This window comes from Dipodomys spectabilis, unplaced genomic scaffold, assembly GCF_019054845.1.
Source record: "Dipodomys spectabilis isolate Male_0828 unplaced genomic scaffold, ASM1905484v1 ptg000335l, whole genome shotgun sequence".
In the NCBI taxonomy this organism is placed as follows: domain Eukaryota; kingdom Metazoa; phylum Chordata; class Mammalia; order Rodentia; family Heteromyidae; genus Dipodomys; species Dipodomys spectabilis.
This window is the reverse complement of record NW_024871012.1, coordinates 1,137,552-1,159,643: the sequence shown is the minus strand read 5'-3', so window position 1 is coordinate 1,159,643 and position 22,092 is coordinate 1,137,552. Positions and strand designations below refer to the sequence as shown.

General features: G+C 48.0%; 1 protein-coding gene across 2 annotated transcripts in view; it reads right to left on the bottom strand.

The window, feature by feature from the left end:
* Gcnt1 (glucosaminyl (N-acetyl) transferase 1) overlaps nucleotides 1-21,458 on the bottom strand; it is a 38,138-nt gene extending 16,680 nt beyond the window's left edge. For both annotated transcript variants that reach the window (XM_042665616.1, XM_042665618.1), the window contains exon 1: nucleotides 21,436-21,458. The gene's annotated coding sequence lies outside the window, so the exon portion shown is untranslated. The remainder of the gene's footprint in view (nucleotides 1-21,435) is intronic.
* Nucleotides 21,459-22,092: the final 634 nt, after the last annotated feature.

Below are 22,092 nucleotides of genomic sequence, written 5' to 3'. Positions count from 1 at the left end.
GCCTTGAGTAAAAGAAGCTCAGAGATAATGCCCAGGCTCTGAGTTCAAGTCCAGGACTGACAAAAGACAAACAAAAAAATAGGACTGGGAATGTGGCTTAGTGATAGAGTGTTTGCCTAGCATGCATGAAGCCCTGGGTTCCATTCCTCAGTACCACAGAAAAAGTTGGAAGTAGCGCTGTGGCTCAAGTGGTAGAGTGCTAGCCTTAAGCAAAAAGAAGCTCTAGAACAGTGCCCAGGCCTGAGTTCAACTGTATTTGATGTCGGTATAATTTGTGGAGGGGAAGGGGAAAAACAAATCATTTAAATAGGGATACAGGTGGACCCATTGCAACAATGAGATGTACAAGTCGTTATGTCGAAAACGAACTTTACAACTTTGGTGGGGGGGGGGGGAGAGGGAGCAGGGAGGATTGGGTGGGGGGATGGGGGGGAGGGGGGAGGATGGGAAGGGATGGGAAGGGTAAACAAAGGAGGAGGCTACAATGCTTGATAAGAAATGTACTCATTATCTTGCCCATGTAATTGTAACCCCTCTGTACAGTATTTTCACAATTAAAAAACAAAAAAAAAAGCCAAGAACAGGGCTTCTGTAGACCCAGCCATGCAAGCTAGGAAGATCACAGTCCAAGACCAGTCCTGGGGGGAAAACGTGTAACTTTACCTGAAAAGGGCTGGGAACTGGCTCAAATAGTAAAGTATAGCAAGTATGCAGCCCTGAGTTCAAACCACAGGACTGCCAAGAAGAAAAAGTTTCCACCGTGTAGAAGAAAAAAACCTGATTCCCCTGCCTGAACGGCATGGAAAGTTCTACTCAGCTCTTCCATTTGTTCATGAAACTACCGAATGTCACTTCAGTAACAGCCTGGCATTTCACTCATTAGTGGAAATGGCATTCATTCCTGTCTCTTTTCAAGGCTCAGGCCCCCATGGGCACAACTAGGAACTCAAGCAGCGGAGGTGCTGGGGGAAGGGCTGCGGGCTGCCTTCCTGCCAGCCCAGTGCTTGGCAGCACCCGTGAAATCCAGGTCTCTGCATTGGCAGAAAGCGGGAGGTGCGTGGTAGGAAGGACTCACGAGGCTCCCTGGATGACCAGAGACCTGTGCTGCTCATGACAGGATTTAGATGTCAGGATAGAAATGGCTCCTGCTTCTTAAACTTTCTCTAGAGACTCAGAAAGACTGCACCCGAGGTGACGGCAACCCCAGGAAGGCAGCCAACAGGCCCCGGGCGGTCAAAGCTGCTCACAAGGTGAGTAATGACCATTGCGGTTGGGCAACATTGAAGACTTCCTTCCCCATTTCACCCCGAGCCATGTCCTCACCTTGGTGAGACTGGTGACAAACAGGGTCACTCAGACACCCCTGATGCACACGCAGACACAAACACCCACACGCATGCACAGGCATGCACACATATATGCAATGCACACGTGTACACTTGTGTAAGTGTGCAAACGTGCATGTGTATGTATAGGCATATTTGTGGACAGGTGCATGTGCCTATGCACACATGAATGCAATGTACATTTACACATGTGTACATGTTCGGGCAGCATGGGTACATGTGTCCATGCACTTGCACATGTGACCATATGCATGCGTGCATGCACACAGGCATGCACACAGGCATGCACTGCTTAGGACTAAAGGCTGACCACACATCTCTTTACACACCAAATGACAGCTCAGAAGAGTGAACAGAAACCCACTACCTGGCCTCTATTCATTCTTTTTCCCCAAAGCTGGAGACAACATCGTACCGGAATGGATGGAGGTCAGGAGGGTGCTGGCAGCAGGCATGATGCTTGGGCCGCTTTCTACCTGGGGTCACCTTGTCTGCCTATCAAGGGTGACAGCACAGGCTTCAAGCTACTGGCTCCAGCTCAGTAGCAAGACCAGCTGGAAAGGAGGGATGCAGAGGCACAGATTCCCTGCCTACCACAGCCTGCCAGAGCAGAAGTCCCACTGGTCCCACTTCATCCAACTTCCTGTTCAACTGAAAATGAATGCTAGAAATAGGTGTGTGGTCTTACAAATTCCATACATTTCCCCTAGAAGCCAAAGGAACACACACACTTCAGCATCAAAATAAAGGCACCATATCAGTAGTTAATATTCAGCCTTCAAAAGGAATGAAATCTGAGCTAGGCAAGATGGTACACAACTATAGTAGCCCTCGGCAGGCTGGGCACGAGATCAGAGATCATGAGTTTGAGGTTAGCCTGGCTCTCACAGTGAGAGGCTGAAACGGAGGGGGGGAAAGGGGGAGAGAGAGAGAGAGAGGGAGGGAGAAAAAATGAGGAGGTGGAGAGGAGAAGCAAAGGAGAACAGGTCATTTCTAACCTGTTGCGACATGAATGGGCCCTGGACACTGTTAACCGAAGTAAACCAGACACAAAAAGACACTCACAGTAGGATCTCAGTTACGAGAGGCAGGAAAAGGAGCTGAATTCAGAGGCAAAAAGCACATGGGGTTACTGGAGGCTGACAGACAGGTGAATAAAGAGTTAGGTACAGCGTTTCTACCTCTGTTAGCGAAATGAGCTCCCTTCCCATAGCTTAGTCCCCTTCCCCTCTCCACAGCTTGGCACGCTCCCTTCCTAGGCAACACTAGGCCCGTGTAGTAAAGGCAGTAAGTATTCAGCCACCAGCCCCTTTACCTTGGATGGCACTGTTCTGGGGCAGCTACCACCATAGAAGGCAACAAGAGCCCCTTAGAGTGACCTTCAGCTCTAGGCAGCTGCAGGACCCTTATCTACTAGCTGGACAACAGCCATCAATCCTGGTCCGCCATGATGAAGCCCCTGGCGCTCACGTCCACACCGGGGTCTCTGCCTCCTAGCCCCTTCTAACTCCTCCTAAGCCTCCTAGGTTATATAGGTCACCCCAGACAAGAGCCAGTGCTGCTTCTAACTTCTCTCCCTGGTGAGCAGGGGTCTGGCCTGCCCCTCTCCCGGCAGTATACCTTTCTTTGTTCTCTGAACCTGGATGTCTGCGTGGTTCTCTGGCAAAGTCCAAATAATCTAACAACCTCCAATGAAGAAAGTTTGACATCGGAAGAGGGTGTGGGAGCTGCACAAAGCTGCAAACAGATTTATCGACTCTGGATTTATTGCCTTTTTCCTTTGGCGAGTGTTCATTTTTAACTGCTTCATTAAAATTAAGGTGAGATGCAGCTGGCTCATAAATTATATGCATACTTCTTTACAGCAGGTGTACAGGTAAACAAAAAAAAACTCACATTACTTTACCTATTTACTTACAGGGCGAGGGACTGAAGCCCCGGGCCTCGTCCTGCTAAGCAAGTGCTCTACCGGTGAGCTCCACCTCATAAGGATGAGCAGCTTTCTTTAGTCCATTTCAGAGAAGACAGACATAGAAGGAAATATACTAGGAGAGTATAGGCAGCTATGTTCCCCAGGTTATCTGAAGGAAAAAGAAAAACCTTTTCTAGTACAGGGTCCTGTGTGATCAAACAGGTATGGTCAAAAACAAAGGTCAACTGAAATCAGGTAATTTTAGGGGTGGGTGAGGTCGGGAGAGATGGGGGAAGAATGCTTTCTACCAAGGCCGCAATCACATTGAAGATTCCTTTTAAAAACTATTATCTGTGAGCTGGGTGCTGGTGACTCCCTCCTGAAATCCTAGCTACACAAGAGGCAGAGATCAGAGGACTGTGATTCTCAAAGCCAGCCTCTGAAACGCTTTTCTCCAATCAACCACCAAAAAGCTGCAAGTGAGGCATGGCACAAGTGGGAATGTACCAGCCTTGAGCAAAAAAAAAGCTCAAGGACAGCTCTGAGTCCAATGCCACAGTATGGACAGACAGACAGACCTATTTGCTTAAGATGTATGTGTAACCAAAAAGGATTCTGTACATCCTCATCAAATGAACTTTGCCCCTGAACAGAAATGGCTTTGCTGTGACTCAGACTTCAAGGCAACTGAGGTAATGGTGAAACCCTTAGGCTGTGTAGAGAATGAGTTGACCTTTGAGGAGTCATCAGCGACCTTTGTGGGCTTGATTTAGATATATACTTTCATAGTTGGAGTTGTACAAAGGCATTTGGATTCAACACGTCAGCTTTTTTTTTTGGAGGGGGTCGGTCGTGGGGCCTGAACTCTGGGCCTGGGCGCTGTCCCTCAGCTCTTCAGCTCAAGGCTAGCGCTCTACCACTTGAGCCTCAGTGCCACTGCTGGCTTTTTCTGCTTATGTGGTACTGAGGAAAATCGAACCCAGGGCCTCATGCATGTGAGGCAAGCGCTCCACCACGGAGCCTCCTTCCCAGCCTAATGCAATGCTTCTTGATCAACCTCTCTGTCCCATCTCTCCTGGGCCCTCCATCCTTGTGCCAGTTGGTCTTTGTTCTTTTTTTTTCTTTTGTTTTTGGTTTTGCCCATCCTAGGATTCGAACTCTGGGCCTGGGCGCTGCTCCTGAGCTTTTGTGCTCAAAGCTAGTGCTCCACCACTTGAGACCCAGCTCCACTTCTGGCATTTTGTGGTTAACTGGAGATAGAAGACTCAAGGAATTCCCTCCCTCCCCCTGCCCCCAGGGCTGGCTTTGAACAGAGATCCTCAGATCTCAGCCTCCTGTCGCTAGAATCAGCCTTTGTTCTTGAAGAGAGCTACATTTACAGGGACTCTGGGTCTGGAAAAGGTCTTTCTTTTTCCTTCATATAGCCAGAGAAACATGTCTACCAATACCCTCCTAGCCTACTGCCTACATCCATCTTCTCAAAGTCACTTAAGGCTTCTTATAAGGAAGATCCTTTGGGTCTGAGGTGGAGCTCTGGGGTTGGAGCCCTTGCCTGGCATGAATAAAGCTCCTAGTTCAATCCCCCATGATCTCACTGTCCTGTTGGGATTCCAGGCTGAAGAGTGATATTTTCCTTTCTTATAAAACAAAATGAAATAAAATTGTAAAGGTCTATAGCTTATAAGACTCGGTTATGACACCACCGTTTTATAGAAAGACAATTTTAGATCGGAAAGTCACTTAAGTTCATTTTGTCCACTCTTCATTTTAAAGTTGAGGAAAGTAGGTCACACGTCAAGAAGGATGCTGTGACACAGCCATCTTCCAGTGGCCTGGCTTCGCCCCCTGAGGGTACAGCGCGAGATGAAATCATAACCCGTCCTGTTTGTCACAGACAGAGACAGCAGGTCCTGGGGCTTCTGAATAAACCCAATTTTAAATACCCTAGCCTCTGAAGTGTTCCTTTAGTCTTTAGACCAACTCCAAAATTCTACCCACTTTCCTGGTTTTAGAGGTAGCCTTCAAATTCTATTTGCTTCACTGAGATTGTAAGCATATGGATTCTCACCCCAAAGTAACAAAGAATAAGCAAGAAAAAAGAAATGCTGTATCTTCCTAAACTCAAAAATCAAGCCACCACCCTCTTACATATGGTCTCTGTGACCACGCCCTCCTTGAAATCTAACAGTATTTCCTATTAGAGGCCACTGGCAAGCCCGAGTGCGAAGTTAAAGAAGAAAAGAGCATAATCCTGACCATGCCAATTTGTTTTCATGTGGCTTGGATGAGTTACACACTCTTTCTGAGTCTTGGTTTCCTCATTGGGCGAATGAGATTATGCTATATACAAGACTCCAGGTTTGACCCTAAGCACTCTTCTTCCTTCAAAATATCCATTTCACCAAGTACCAGGGGCTTACACCTGTAATCTTAGCTAGTTGGGAGGCTAAGATCTAAGCATTGTGATCTGAAGCCAGACCAAGCAGGAAAGTCAATGAGGGTCTTATCTCGGATGAACCAGCAAAAAGCCAGAAGCGGAGGTGTGGCTTAAGTGGTTGAGTGCTAGCCCTGAATGAAAAAGTTAAAAGACAGTGCCTGGGCTCTGAGTTGAACCCCTAGTATTGACACAAACACACAACAATATCCAGCCTCTCCAGATGATTAAGTCACCTACAAAGCATCTGGGACTGTATGGTCAGGAGAGTCCTGGGGTCCTGTCAGATCAGCACAGAGTCTTGCAGAACTGTTGGTGACTGGAGCTTGGAAAGTTCACTAGAAAGCCCCCACTGGTCCAGGACATCCTGCCCCATCCTTTCTACTCACACATCTCCCTGGGTCTAGCCTCAACTTATTCCATCAATAAAGATTCAAAAACAAAAAAAAAAAGCTGGGCAGCTGACACCTAAAATCCTAGCTTATCAAGAGGCTAAGGTTTGAGGATTGCAGTTCAAAGCCAGCTGGAGTGGAAAAGGCTGTGCGGGATTCTTATCTCCAATTAACCATCAAAAAGCTGTGACTCAAATGGTAGAGCACTAGCCTTGAGTAAAACAAGTCAGGAACAGCTCCCAGGCCCTGAGTTCAAGCCCCAGGACTGGCACTGAAGAAAAAGAAAAAATTCAAACACAAAACTCTATGTATTTCTCTGGGGGGGGAGGGGGAAATAAAGAAAGAAAGAAAGAAAGAAAGAAAGAAAGAAAGAAAGAAAGAAAGAAAGAAAGAAAGAAAGAAAGAAAGAAAGAAAGAAAGAAAGAAAGAAAGAAAGAAAGAAGAAAGAAGGAAGGAAGGAAGGAAGGAAGGAAGGAAGGAAGGAAGGAAGGAAGGAAGGAAGGAAGGAAGGAAGGAAGGAAGGAAGGAAGGACAGCATGCTGGATACTGCTTGCTAAATAAGTGTGCCCTGTAGCTCAGTCTTTCCCAAAGAAAAAAAAAGTATAGTACTTAACTATTCTAAATGACAGTGTATCAGGGAATGGAGGGTGAACTCAAAGCATGCAGTGTTGAGTTAGACACAGGGTGTATTTATAAAGAAATCTAAAACCACAGCTGCACCTCTGGTAGGGTTCACCTCCTGTGTTCAGGACGGACCCTGACCTTTCAGATTTTGGTCTCTCCCCTCTGTGTAAGGAGAGGTTGGATTCAACTAAAGGTCCCCAAGGCTAAGCGATAAAGAACTTAAGGCTGGGGCTGGGAAGGTGGCTCAGTGGTAGAGCGTTTGCCTTGCATGCATGAGGCCCTGGGTTTGATTCCTCAGCACCACATAAGCAAAAAGAAAAAAGCTGGAAGTGGTGCTGTGGCTCAAGTGATAGAGCGCTAGCCTTGAGCTGAAGAGCTGAGGGACAGCACCCAGGCCCAGAGTTCAGGCCCCACAACCGGACCCCCCCTCAAAAAAAATATCATTCAGAGAAAATAGAAGTAGGGAGTCATAGACTTGCCTTTTTGTTTTATTTACTGGATAGCAAAGATTTCTTTCCTGTCTTTGCCACTGTAAGTTTTTGTTTGTAGGTTGACTATTAAGGGTATTTCCAAATTATACTGCTATAAACATAAGCAATTTGTATTTTGCTACACTCATGGCTTTGTGTTTTTTCCTTGCTTTTAAAGGATTTCCTTGGGAATTCCAAGGGTAAGGCTCTTAGGTCAACTGTATATCCTTAACTTACTTGATTGGCTGAGCACCTCTTCCCTTTGTAATTGCTTTAATGTGGTCCTACCTAGGCATATGCTGTCTAATTACTTTTGTCAATATTCCATCTGGAATATGGCACATCATGAGGGCTTCCTTTTGTCTTGCTTTGATTACTTGTGGCTAGATATGTTCTCTTGAGTTTGTCTATACATGAGAGGCAGAAGAGAATGAAAACAATGGATTTTGGGGCCAGACCACCCAGCAGAAAACCTGGGAACCCTCACTAAGCCCCCAACTCAAATGTAGGATAGCCCTTGGCCTCTTCCAACTTCAGCTTTAAAAAAAACGTTTTAAAATTACATTTCTGGTAAGCAACAACCACGAAAAGAGTGTTCAATAGATTGCATAACTTCAGTCTCTTTGTTGGTTGAAAAGAAGTAATAATTAGCCAGGCATTGGTGGCTCAGGCCTGTAATGCTAGATTCTCAGAAGGTTGAGATCTGAGGATCACAGTTCAAAGCCAGCCAGGGCAGGAAAGTCCATGAGACTCTTATCTCCAATTAATCACAGAAAAAAAAAGCCAGAAGTGGTGCTGTAGATCAAGTGGTAGAGCACTAGCCTTGAGCAAAAGAAGCTTAGGGACAGTGCCTAAGGCCTAGATTCAAGGTCCAAGGCCCCCCAAAAAGTAAAAACTTAATTGGGAAAAAGAGCATACATGAATTCTGGTTAAGAATAGTTGGGCCTGGGCATTGGGGCTCACATCTGTAACCTGATAGGGTGGAGGAAGTAAAGATGGAATATAATATTTGACTTGGATTGTGTAAAATGGATAATGAATGATTTTAAGATAGAAATGTAAGTGTGCTTAAGACTTCCCTGGTAGCTAAGTGGCTATTTTAGCTAGTAACTATGACTCTGTAACTGTAACTCTGCTTCTGTTTTCTGAACAATGCAAACCCTAACCCAACCTGAACCATCACCACCCTTTGTTCTAGTCCCATGCCTCCCACCAGCAAAACCTTGGCGGGAAATTTAAACTTAAGGTTCGAATTTCTTGTAACAATCATTGGCTAAAACCAACACCCAGCCTCCCCTTTTCCCCGCCCTAGCCCAAAATGCTTAAAAGCCGATGTGGGCTGGCCCTCGGGGCTGTTTCCTGGGATCCTGACTCCAAGTGCGGTCCTGGCGTGTCAGCACTCTTTGCTCAATAAAATCTTTTACATTTTCACCGAGGACTGAGTGGTCTCACCACCCCTCCCCACTACAATCCCAGCTACCTGGCAGAAGTTGGGAAGATCATCTTGTGGGGAAAAGTTAGCAGGATCCCATCCAAATGAATAAGCCAGATGTGGTGGTTTATGTCTGCAATCCTCGCTAAGCAGAAAGCCTAATATTAGCAATCTAGTATAGTATTAGCAACCTATTACTATTACTTATTATTTCTTGCATCTGACCAATGTGCAAATCTTGTTTTTCTGGGGGGCCAGTGTCTCACTATATAGCCAAGGCTGGCCTTGAACCCTTCCTTCTTTTCTCATGCCTGGATCAAATCTTTCATCTAAAAGTAACCTTCAAGCTTACTATTAGATACTTCAATGCCATATTGAGCAAATACTATACAAAACTGACTCCTGTGTCCTGGTGGGGAAAACACAGCTCCCAACTCTCAAGGAATCTGCAGGGTGGTTATTTGCTGAGGCTTCTGTGGGGGAAATTATAGGTCTGGCCAACATAATGAACACTATTTTTGGAACAATGTATTCTTTGTAGAGTGGTAAGGACACAAGGTTGTGTTGGAAGCCCCTGCTTCTGGGAGTGCTCACTAGGTCTTTGGGTCTGGGTGCATTCCCAAGTGCAGTAAATTAAGAGAAATGGAGGCAGAAAGCAGGTCAGACCAGGCCTGGGCAGCAGAGCCCTTGACTAGCACACTGGCTGAAGACCCTGGGTTTGATTTCCTGCACTGCAGGGTATAGGGCGAACCTGTAATCCTGACTACTCAGGAGGCTGAGATCTGAGGATCAAGGTTCAAAGCCAGCCTGGGTAGGAACGTCCGTGAGACTCTTCAAATTAATCACCAGAAAAGGCACTGTGGCTCAAGTGGTAGAGTGCTTGCCTTGAGCTGAAGAGCTGAGAGACAGCGTCCAGGTCCAGAGTTAAAGCCCCACAATTGACAAAGAAAAAAAAAAAGCCTTAAACAAGTTCTGGGGTTATTTCTTCATCCTTAAGGCCGTGATGCTCAGTCGACGTATTCAAAAGGCAAGGGCATAGTATTCATCCAAGTAACTTGAATTTTTTTTTTAAGCGTATTAGAATAGCTTGTAGGCCAGTGTATAAGGAAAGTCCCTCCGGAGTTCCAAACCCCACCCTTTTTTTTTTTTTTTTTTGTCATTGACGGGATAGCTAAGAGATGGGGGTAGAGGAGATTGGAAACCTAAGCAGTTTTTCTAAAGGAAGCCTGGGGAAACTAGAAGCCAGAACCTTGCACGGGCTGGTTTTGTCCTTTCACACTCTTGCCACGCCTCGATTCAATTCTACATTTTTTGGAAGGAGTAAGAGTTAGGGTCACCCACATAATCCCATTCACCTCACCACCACCTGCTTTCAAACAGCTGCCCCGAGATGATTGTTCTCACCAACCTGCTTACAAAAACAACCAAACCAGCTTCGGCTGGTGAGCAACGGGAGCCTTAAAAACAATAGCACTGAGGGCCAGTGAAACGAAACAAATCAGCCACCACATGGTCAGTGCTTAAACCTCAAAGCACTGACCAGCCTGGGATTACTGAATGGCTGGTGTTTAAAGGAAGGGCCTATAACTATAGTTTATTTGGTTCATAATAGCTTGTATTTCTTCAGCCCAATGCCAAACTGAGAGATCTGATCCAGTATCAAGAGAAAGAAGACACAGTCCTTGTTTCTTATTTATCACTCTCCCAAGTCTGCACATGTTTGTTGTTGTTGTTTTGGTGCTGCTACTGGGGCTTGAACTCGGGTCCTAGCCATTGCCCTGTAGCTTTTTTTTGCTGAAGCCTCGCTCTATTACATGAGCTACAGCTGCACCTCTGGGTTTTTTGGTTAATTTGAAGTAAGAGTCTCAGAGAGTTTCCAGTCAGGGCTGGCTTTCAATTGTGATCCTCAGACCCCAGCCTCCTAAGGAGCTAGGATTACAGGCCTGCACCACTGGCACCCAGCTACACTTATTTTGTTCAGTTTTTCATTTATTATTTAATTGACAAACCCTGAATACATTTAGGTGTATAATGGTGATGACTGAGTACACTGTACACGGACAGCGTAAAATGGCTAGCATGATTAACACATCCATCGCCAGCCAATGTAATTTTTTTCCCTCTCATTGTAATTTTATTTTCTGCTGCCTGAAGAATAGGAGTGTGTCTGCCCTGTGTTTAAAGGCTGCTGTTGCTGAAAAGCACTGACTACTTAGTTGGGCCTGTGACTGAACTACAAGCAGAAGAGCTTGGCATCCTATCTGACTCCACTTTTTGTGGGTCTGGGCTGGGAGCCCTTCTCCCAGCAGGCAATTCGCAATCACCTTGGAACCCCCGAAGGACAGGACTGATGATAAGCATCTTCAGGACAAGGGATGGGAAAGTGTATACCCAAAGACCAATTAAGCCTCCTCAGGGAACCCGCTTAGCAACAGACTTGTTTATCTCAAGCAGAGATAACAAGGATAACTTTCTGGAACCCTAACCCAAACAAGGACTAAAACAATGATCACCAGGCCCTACTTGGAGCAGGATTGATTAATGATGCTGCATACCTCTCTCTCCCAGCCTCTCTTCCTCTACTGAAGTACATAGTTGATGTCTGTACCCCAGGGATCTCTGAGGATGGGCTCAAGTGCTGTCTCCCCAGGGTATGCCTGTGCCCCATAATAAATCTCCTTTCTCTCCCTTCACCAAGTTCCTTTTATTGGTGGGCAAGTAGCAGGATCTGACAAGTGGAGTTTAGCCTTGGCAGTGGCTAAACACTAGGGTTTCAGAGGCAGTTTTAAATGAAAATTTATTGGCAAGCAAGCTGCCAAACTGTTTTTATCCTAAATATATGTACACATTTATATTTGCTATACATTTTACACATATATTTACATTATATAAAATAGCAGTAGAATGTCAAAGTCCTAAATACACACACATGCATGCGCACACACACGCATGCACGGATTTTGACTCAGTTATTAAATGATAAGCCTGCCAAGGTCACTAGAGACCATAGGAATAAAAATCTTGGGCCCAGGAGCCTATGGTTTATACTTGTAATCCTAGCTACTCAGGAGGCTGAAAACTGAGGATCCCAATTAGAAGCCTGCTCTGGCAGGAAAATCCAAGAAACTCTTATCTCTAATTAACTAGAAAAAGTAAAAAGTAACAGTGGATGTATGACTCAGATGGTAAAACAACAGGCTTGAGTCAAAAAAAAAAAAACCTAAGAGTAAGAGACCCCCCCAAGTTCAAGACTCAGTACTAGCATGCACGTGTGCACATGCTTACACACACATGCATGCACACATGCTCTCTCTCTCTCTCTCTCTCTCACACACACACACACACACACACACACACACACACACACAGAGGCCTTGAAAGGTCCTCAATATATTATTTTTTGAAATTACATGGGCTGGGCATGGTCTTACACACTTGGAATCCTAGTTTGAGGTAGGAAAATCCAGAGTTCAAGGCCAGCTTGAATTACACAGAAAGATCATGTCTCAAAAAAAAGTAAATAAATAAAACATCTATATAAGGCTGGCCCACAATTCCTGGGCTCAAGCAATTCTCCTGTCTCAACCGTCTTAGTACCATCAACACTTTGTTTTTAACAAAGTGTTAAGGAGCTGGGAAGGTGGCACAGTGGTAGAGCACTTGCCTTGCATGCATGAGGCCCTGGGTTCAATTCCTCAGCACCACATAAGGAAAAAGAAAAAAGCCGGAAGTGGCGCTGTGTCTCAAGTGGTAGAGCGCTAGCCTTGAGCTGAAGAGCTGAGGGACAGCGCCCAGGCCCAGAGTTCAGGCCCCACAACTGGACTTCCCTTCCCCCCCCCCCCAAAAAGTGTTAAATAACAGAAAGTATTTTGGTAAAATTCAGCTGCTAGGTTTCAATGAATTAAATAACCAGCAAGGGTCACCCACTTTAAAAAATGGATTTAAAACTCATTTGCTCATACTCCTCACTTGAAAGATTTTAAAAGTAGACAATTCTACTTCCAAGGTCTTAACTTTTCTTTTCCTTGGAGAGTTTTGATACGTTATAGCATTAATTTTTGGATACCTATTGACACTATGACAAAAAATTTCCAAGTGGTCACTGCCGAAATGCCTCCAAGTGGCAGAAACTTCTCTTGAAAAGAAATCAGTCTCCATCCTACCCTGAAACCCTCACATTTCCCTCGAACTTTCCTCCTTCCCCAAGCACCTGTGGCTAGGGACTGGCATCATAAACTTAGAAAAGGACACGTTGACAGCTCTGCCTTTTTAGCGAGGGATAGTCACTTGAGGACCTTGACTTCAGCACTCAGGCTGAAGTAGGAAGATCACTGAGTTATGGGCCAGCATCAACTACATCATCCCACCTGTGGCTTTGTTAGTTTTCTAATGTACGTGCCCGAGAGCTCAAGACGCTAGCAGGGAGCAGCGGATGGCCAATCCTGCTCCAAGGCTCCACCGCAAAACATGAAGCTGCTAGAACCTAAGCCACAGTCATCCACAGCTAGCCTGGCTTGAGCCACAACTCACCACTGAAAAGGCACCTGTGACACTGCTCAGCCGAAGAAGGAGGGCCAAGAGAAGCTAAGCTGTCAGTACACCCGTAATCACTCGCAGGCAAGTGTGGGGACCGCAGTGGAGAGGCGCTCTGACTTGAAGCCTTTGTGTTTCATCAGCTTAAACCACTTAGTGATACCTTGTAGCTCACAATTTGCAATCTCCATACTCTATACTTACTTTACAGCCAGCTGAGCAAGGAAGCCTTGCCCGCCTCCTTTGTCACCTAGGGAACCACACTCACCCTCCAGGACAGACAAACCTGAGCACCCCTGTTAATCCAGACATGATTTAAAGAATAAAAAATGGGGCTGGCAAAGTGGCTCAGTGGTAGAGTGCTTGCCTCCCATGCATAAAGCCCTGGGTTCCATTCCTCAGTACCACATACACAGAAAAAGCCAGAAGTGGCGCTGTGGTTCAAGTGGTAGAGTGCTCGCCTTGAGCAAAAGCAACAGGGACAGTGCCCAGGCCCAGAGTTCAAGCCCCAGAACGGGCAAAATAAATAAATAAATAAAAAGATTGGATTTCTCTATTAAATGCTAATGAAATCACAAGAGCATATTCCTTCAGTGCCCTACAGCAATGATATTTGCATCTTGCTTTGCATTCCAATATGATTGGCTCACAATGGCCCTGCCCTTCCTGTCCCACATACTGATAGAGAGTAAAGCCCAGTGTCAAGGGCCAAAACATGGCAGAGTGGCAGACCAACCTTGTTAAGGAGAAGCCATCCCTGTTAAGTGGCTTCCAACCTTAGCTGGGCACTGGAATCACAGCGGGAGGTTTGGGGGTTGTTTTTGTTTTTCCCCCCGAAAAAATGCCAGTAACAGCCCTCCTACCAGAGATCCAATAGCATCTCACTACGGGGCCATTACCATTACTCACTGAGTATGGGGGGACGGGGTTGAAAAGGCTTTTCTCCAGTTAAGGATACCCATGTCCATCAGAAGATGGACATGTTCTGTATCAAGTTTATTATCAAGTTCTGTATTATTATCAAGTTCTGTATGAAGTTTATTGCCTTTAACCAAAAGTCAAAGGCAGGAAGCAGAACTATCCAGCTATGAAATTATACATATCAGTAAGAGGAAGAAGCCTGACTTAAGGTTCAGGGAAAGGCACAATTAAGGAGATAGTGAAAGGTTCAAGGGCGGAACAATTGAGATAGGAGGGAAGATAAATAGGTGGAACTCAGGAGAGTTTAGCAGTGTAGCTCTAGTTGGTGTGACTCTGTAATGCGTAGATTTTATAACACATTGATGCCCAATGGGGACGTGGAGGCAGAGAGCACGCAGGAATGCCCTGCCGCCCGCCTCACTTTGCTATGACCCCGTAACTGCTCCCAAACACAAAGCTGCTTTTACATAATGTCTTAATGGCAGGAAGCAATGTATAGGCCAGGGGTGGGAGGTTATTTCCAGTGTGTAAAGCCCAAATCATCACCATCGATCTGAACACTTTCCACAGGGTCTATCGTGAAACTTGCTCAGTTGGACATGTGCTGCTTGGTGACACGGAGCTCTTGTGAAGCATGTGCAAGGCTCTGGGTTCAATCCCTTGCACTGCATTTTTATTTTATTTTTTGCCAGTCCTGGGGCTGGAACTCAGGGCCTATGCTCTGTCTCTCAGCTTCTTTTGCTCAAGGCTAGCACTCTACCATTTGAGCCGCAGCTCCACTTCTGGCTTTGTCTGTTTTTGTGGTACTGAGGAATCGAACCCAGGGCTTCACATTCCCAGAAAAAGAAAGAATGGAAGGAAGGAAGGAAGGAAGGAAGGAAGGAAGGAAGGAAGGAAGGAAGGAAGGAAGGAAGGAAGGAAGGAAGGAGCAAAGAAAGACAGTGCTCAATAAGCACCCAGTAAGGAAATAATTTGACTTCACATTTAAATGCAGCCAACTCAACCCAAGGCTCCACCTCCTGCAGAGAAAAGAGAAGTCTTAGAAATCCTGCCTCCCAAATCTAAGCATACCCTCACCCACACCACTGCCCTCCGGCCTTCCATCATAGACCCATCCCCCACCTGCATTCTCATCTTCTTGGAGACCTGGTCCTGACACGCCTTCACTCTGTTCAATCGGTAGCCTCTTCCTCCACCAGAACTTCTCAGCATCACTAGAACTCATGCATCCTCTCATCTCAATTTGAAAAAACAAAGCCCTACACCTCACATATATCCATCTGGCTCTTTAGTAGCCTTCAGTGGCTTGTCCTCTACCCAGAATGCTCAAATGCCATAGACCAGATCTGTTCTCTTCTTGCTTTATACATACCCTCTTGGGAAGGTTTATTTTACTTATTTTTGTGGTACCTGAACTCGGACCTGTGCTTGCCAGGCAGGCTGTCTACCACTTGAGCCACAACTCTAGGCTTTTGGGCTTTGGTTATATTTTGGGTAAGGTCATGTATTTATGAGTCAGCTTGAACCACAATCCACCTACGTACTCTTCCCAAGCAGGTAAGATGACAGGTGCACACTACTGTATCATTTTTTATGGGTTGGTAGAGGTATCAGTTTTTGCCTGGACTGGCCTCAGGGCTGGGAATATGGCTCCGTGGTAGAGTGCTTGCCTACCGTGCATGAAACCCTGGGCTCGATTCCTTAGTACCACACGAACAGAAAAAGTCGGAAGTGGCGCTGTGGCTCAAGTGGTAGAGTGCTAGCCTTGACAAAAGAAGCTGAGGGACAGTGCCTAGGCCCTGAGTTCAAGCCCCAGGAATGGCAAAACAAACAACCTCTTGATCTTCCTGATCTCAGCCTCTGAGTAGCTAGGAGCTAGGATTACAGGTATATACCACCACTCTGGGCTGGAGAATCCATGATATGCAATGGTCATTCATCTGTATTTTTACCTCAGCTCTCCTTCATGAGTTTTAGGTGCTGTTCCTCTGCTTCACTTGGATGTCTCATAAACAAACTATCTCCAAACTGGAATTACCCAGTCTACTCCAGCACCATCCACCTCCCTTGCTCTGGGACTCTGTGCTTTCACCGTTCCATCCCACTCCGTTGTTTATGCCAGAACCTTCTGATTCATCCTCATTACCTCCCCCTCCATCAACCATATCCCAATAATTACCACCTTCGAATGGTTTGAATACCAGACTCCATCTCGGTCTCTCTGCCATTACATTTTAGTGAAGGCCACTGCATCAGCCCTGGGTGACCACAAAAGGCCTCAGTTAACAGCGTGGGCCACACCCATTCTCCCCTTCCACCTCCCCTGGCCACACTTGGTAGCACAGGAGGAAACAGCTTTTAGAACTGGTCTAAGCAGCCTAATCCACATTTCTTTTCTATGGGACTACCCCCCATTCCCCCACCACACATACATATTCAAGGAAAGGTTTCTTTTCTGGTTTGCACCAACATACCAATCATGCCAACCAGGAGTACCTACCCCTTGAAACTACTCTCTACACAGCCACAGTGGTGATCACTTTAAAAACTCCAATGGAACCATCACTACTCTCATTTAAAATCCTTCAGTGGGTTCTTATGACCGAACTTTCAAATCCTAAATCCTAAAAAATGATCCGGCCACACTTCCATGTTGCTCGCAACCCTATACGCCTGGCCACTCATCTCTTCTTTACTTGCTTATGCCATCACTTAAAGAATGGCTTTTTAGAGAGACCTTCCCCAAGCAATCCTCCTCCCCTAAACCAGGAGAGGGGCTTAGGCCTCCTGCTCTCCCAACACCCCTGAAGCACCATTCAGGACTGTGTGAGCCTAGGCCACTGTGTGTCAGTCTCTCTCCTCGTCTGCCAACAGACTGGACAATACCTATAGTTCAGGATGGTCTGCCATGGCCACGGATGTGACCCCGGTGCCAACACTGCTGGGCACCCAACATACTCAGTAAACAGCTGTTCACTGACTGCCTAAAGCGGTAGCTCAGGAACCCAACACTCTGGCCAACCATGTGGCTCCCTCTTTAACAAGAGAAGAATTAAGCATGGCAGGATCTCTTAGGAACTTTATTGTACTGATTCGTGATGAAAAGTAGAAGTTTAATCAATGAATCAGAAACTCAAGGTGGTTTTTGGCAACAGTTCAGTTAAAGGGCTGCATTTATGATCACAACCCTTTGAGCTATGGATAAGCAGCTTTAACTGGAGCCAGCCTTGCAGCGTGCAGCCATGCAGTGGCCCTGCTTGGCTTAGTGCTCTTGTCACTATTTTGCAATCATTTACAAATGCCATTCCTTCCTTCCTTCCTCCCTCACTTCCTCCCTCCCTTCCTTCCTCTCTCCCTCCCTCCTTTCTTTTTCTTTTCCTTCCTTTCTCTTTCTTTCTTTCCTTTCTTTCTTCCCTTTCTCCCTCCCTCTCCCCTCCTTTCTCTTTCTTTCTTTCCTTTTTTTCCCCTCTCTTTCTCTTTCTGAGGCTTGAATTCAGGGCCTGGGCACTGTCCTTGAGCTTTTTATTTTTCCCCAAGGTTAGCACTCTACCACTTGAGCTCCACTTCCAGTTTTTTTTTTTTTTAATTTTTTTGGAAGTTTATTGGAAATAAGAGTCTCATGGACTTTCCTGCTGGACTGGCTTTGAACCATGACCCTCAGGTCTCAGCCTCTAGAGTAGCGATAATAATAGGCATGAGCCACCAGCGCCCACTTTTCATATTTAAATATCTTCTCTAACCATTGAAACTTGAAGCTCATTATGTTTAGCCTGTACTTCTGTTCTTAAGTGTCTAGAGCATTTTATATCCTGTAAACTAGGGGTTAGAAGCAAAGTCAACTAGGGGATTTGTTTCTCAACAAATATTTGGTCATGTCTGGAGACATATGGAATTTTTTAACTGGAGGGAGGGGAGCTACAGGCATCTGGTAGGTTTAAAACCAAGGATCCTGGTGAACACCCTATGGTATACAGGAAAATCTCCTGACACAAAACCATCTGGCCCAAAATGTCAGCGGTGCCAAAGAACATTGCTCTAACCCTGCACATATTTGTCGCAGAAGACATTAAGGAAACAGGACAGCATGGAGCCGAGCCTCCACTGTCAAAGCCAAGAGCAGACAGCCCCCACAAGCATGCCACCCCTGGTTGACAGCAACAGTCATTCGGAAACTCCAGCTTTAACACTGAGAGGGAGACATTTGACATGCTGACCTGAAACCATGGCGCATTTCTCATAACCATGAACATTAAAACTAGTGAGAGAAGAGAGCCACTGTGACGGTATGAGCCTGTAAGCTCAGCACTAAGACAGAGGAGGAGACTGACACAGGAGGATGTCAAGTTCAAAGCCACGCTAGGCTAACAACGATAGACTATATCTCCAAAAAAAAAAAAAAAGCGGTATATTACTCATGAGATACTTAACAAGAAATAGCAAAATCAATCAGGAGAGAGCCAGGCAGGGCCGACGGCTCTCGCCAGTAATCTTACTCAGGAGGCTGAGATATGAAGATCATGGTTCAAAGCCCAGGCAGAAAAGTCTGAGAGACTCTTATCTCCAATTAAACACTAGAAAACCAGAAGTGGCAATGTGTCTCAAGTGGTAGAGTGCTAGCCTTGAGCTGAAGTACTAAGGGACAGCATCCAGGCCCAGAGTTCAAGCCTTACAACTAACCAAAAACAAAACAAAACAAATCAGAAGAGAGCACTCATTTTCCAACAGTTCTAATATCTCTTTCTTATCACTTCATTCCATAAAAAAGATGCAATTACCTACATCATAGTTCAGATATCTTCATTCACTTGAGAATGTAATCATTACGAACAAACAGTAGGTTCTGAGACAGAGATGAACCAAACCAAATCTCACTTCATTGCATTTAAAAACAAAAGGAAGAGGACAATAAAAGAACCAATATTTAAAATCAGGTTTGGGGCTAATGGTATAGCTCAAGTGGCAGAGCACCTGCTATTAGGTAAACACCAGGCCCTGAGTTCAAATTCCAATTCTACTAAAAGCACAAGCAAACCAAACCTTTTCAGCTGCATTGCTTTGGGGGCAAAATAAGAAAGACAACTCAAAACAGAAACTAAAGGGAAGAGGGAAAAAAGCCAGATACCAGTAGCTCATGCCTATAACCCTAGCTACTCAGGAGGCTGAGATCTGAGCATCATGGTTCAAAGCCAGCCTGAGCAGGGATGTCTATGAAATGCTAATCTCCAATAAACTTCCAAAAAACAAAAACAATTTCAAAAACCAGAAGTGGCACTGTGGTTCAAGTGGTAGAATGGTAGCCTTGAGCAAAAAAGCTCAGGGCCAAGGCCCAGGCACTGAGTTCAAACCCCAAGACTGGGACCAAGAAAACATTTGGGGGGATCAGAATTCCTGAGCAGTTCCTACCTGGAGGTGGCTGCCCCACTTCCAGGCCTCTGCAGGTCTCCTGTCTTGGCCAAGCATGCTTGAACGCTACCTGTTTGTCCCTGTGAACAGATGAGTTGTGACCCTCCTTTTATTTTGTTGTGATAGTCTTGAGGCTTAAACTCAGGATCTATGCATTGTCTGTTGGCTTTTTCAACTCAAGGCTGGACCTCCACCACTTGAACCATAGTTTCACTTCTGGTTTTTGCTGGTTAGCTGCACATAAGAGTCAGACTTTCTTGCCTAGGCTGACCTCAAACTGCAGTCCTCAGATCTCAACTCCTGAGTAGCTAGGATTACCGGCAAGAGCCACCAGGGCTTTGGCTGTAATCCCAGTTATAAGAGAAAAGTAGTGCCAGGTGCTGGTGGCTCACGCCTGTAATCCTAACTACTCAGGAGTTTGAGGTCTGAGGATTTCGGTTCTAAACCAGCCCAGGCAGGAACTCCAATGAACTACCAGAAAGCCTGAAGGGGTGCGGCGGCTCAAGTGATAGAGTGCTCACCTTGAGCTGAAGATCTCAGGAACAGTGCCCAGGCTGAGTTCAAGCCCCATGACAGAGAGACAGAGAGACACAAAGAGAGAGAGAGAGAGAGAGACAGACAGACAGACAGAGAGAGAGAGGGAGAGAGAGAGAGAGAGTCGATTTCTTTCATTACAAGTGGAAAGTAGCAAGTTGGAAGCCTAAGAAGCATTCTAATTAATCAGTGATGAGCCACGATTAATGGAAGGTGGAATCCGGGCGCTCTGGGCGCAGCTGAAGGCCCCTTCGAGCGCTGGACGGGCGCAGAGGAGGTGGCTCCCGGAGTGTCGGAAGGAAGGACAGAATCGGACCGCCTCCCCTAACCACGCGGGGCTTCCTCAGAGTCATTCCGCAGCGCAGCACGTTTAAAACCAAACAGACAGACAGACAGACAAGCCCCGAAGGGAGGGGGGCAGGCAGACCTCTTCCGGCCGCACCTGCAACCTGCTGGGATGGGCGGGAGCGCGGCCACCAGCGCGGGAGCCGCTCGGGGTCACGGACCCGGCGTGCAGCCTCAGGCCGCTCCGGTTCCCCGCCACAGTGCAAACCTGTCTATCAGCCCCCCCACGCCCCCAAACTCAGGCCCCAAGCCTGCGACTCCCTTCCGGCCTCGCGGCACCGTCCAGCCCCCTGACCCGCTGGCCTCAGGCTTGGTCACCAGGGGCCTCTCTTCCTAGATGGGCGGGGTGGGCGATCCTGACCCTCGGGGTCACCTGGGAGGGCGCGGGGCCCAGCCCGGGGTGCTCCTGGGTGGACGGTGCGGACAGGTGTGGCACGCGGGGGCTGGGGGGAGGGAAGGAGGGCTCCGGGATGTGCCCTCGGCATCGGAGACAGAACCGCGGAGAGCGCGGGAGCGGCGGGCGCGGGGTGCGGGATCGGCGTGCGCGGGGCGCGGGAGCCGGCCGGGGAGAGCGCGGGATCGGCGGGCGCGGGGCGCGGGAGCCGGCCGGGGAGAGCGCGGGATCGGCGGGCGCGGGGTGCGGGAGCGGCGGGCGCGGGGCGCGGGAGCCGGCCGGGGAGAGGGCGGGCGCGGGAGCCGGCCGGGGAGAGGGCGGGCGCGGGGCGCGGGGCGCGGAGCGAAGGGGGGAGGCCGGGCACGCCGGCCGCCGCGCAGATGGAAGGAAGCGGGAGGAGGGCCGACGGGGCGTCCCGGGCTCCGGGACAGAGCCGGCGGGGCGAGCGGGACGAGCCGGGCGCGGTGCCTCTGACCCCCGCCCACCGCCGGCCGCTCCCCCACCCCGGACAGTTAACGCGGCCCCGGGTGCGGGTGAGCGGAGGAGGGACCGCGGACACCCCAGGCCCTGGCAGCCCCGTGCGCCCGCTCTGCAGCGCGGAACAGCGAGCGCCAGAGAGGCCGTGCAGGGCTTCCCGGCCCCCGCTTCCCCGTCCCGGCCGCGCCCGCCCCGGGAGAAAGCGAGGAGTCGCGTACCTGGAGCGGGCTCCCGGCTCGGGCGCACGCAAGGATGCCGGCCTGCGCCCCGGAGCCGTCCCCGCGGCGCGGTGCCGCGGTCCCGCCGCCCAGCCGCGGCCGCCACGCCCCTCCCGGGCCCACCCTGGACGCCACGCCCCTCCCGGGCCCACCCTGGACGCCACGCCCCCTCCCGGACCCACCCTGGACGCCACGCCCCCTCCCGGACCCACCCTGGACGCCACGCCCCTTCGACCCCAGGAGGCCACGCCCCAACCCACCCCCAGAGGCCACGCCCCCTCCGGGATGGTCCCCTCCCGGGCGGTCCCTGCCCCAAGCATCCCTGCCTCTCCCACCTGAGCCGGCTGGGGCTCTGCGCCGAGCTGAGGGCGCCCTCTGCCCGCAGCTTGCAGACCAGGGCTTCCTCCTTCCTAGGTGCACACTGAGGGACCGCGCCTAGGCTTTAATTTCCCGTCCAGACTCACACATATAACACACATATGTGTGTAGGATACTCACACGTATAGCTAGAAAGAACCCTGGGTCAACTTCTAGAATCAACACCTAGCTGTAGAGGTGGGAGAGGGTGTGCATATATGTTTATAATATGCATGTATACATGCTATATATACATGTACGTATATATTGTACATATGTTTATGTATAAATAGGTAGAGA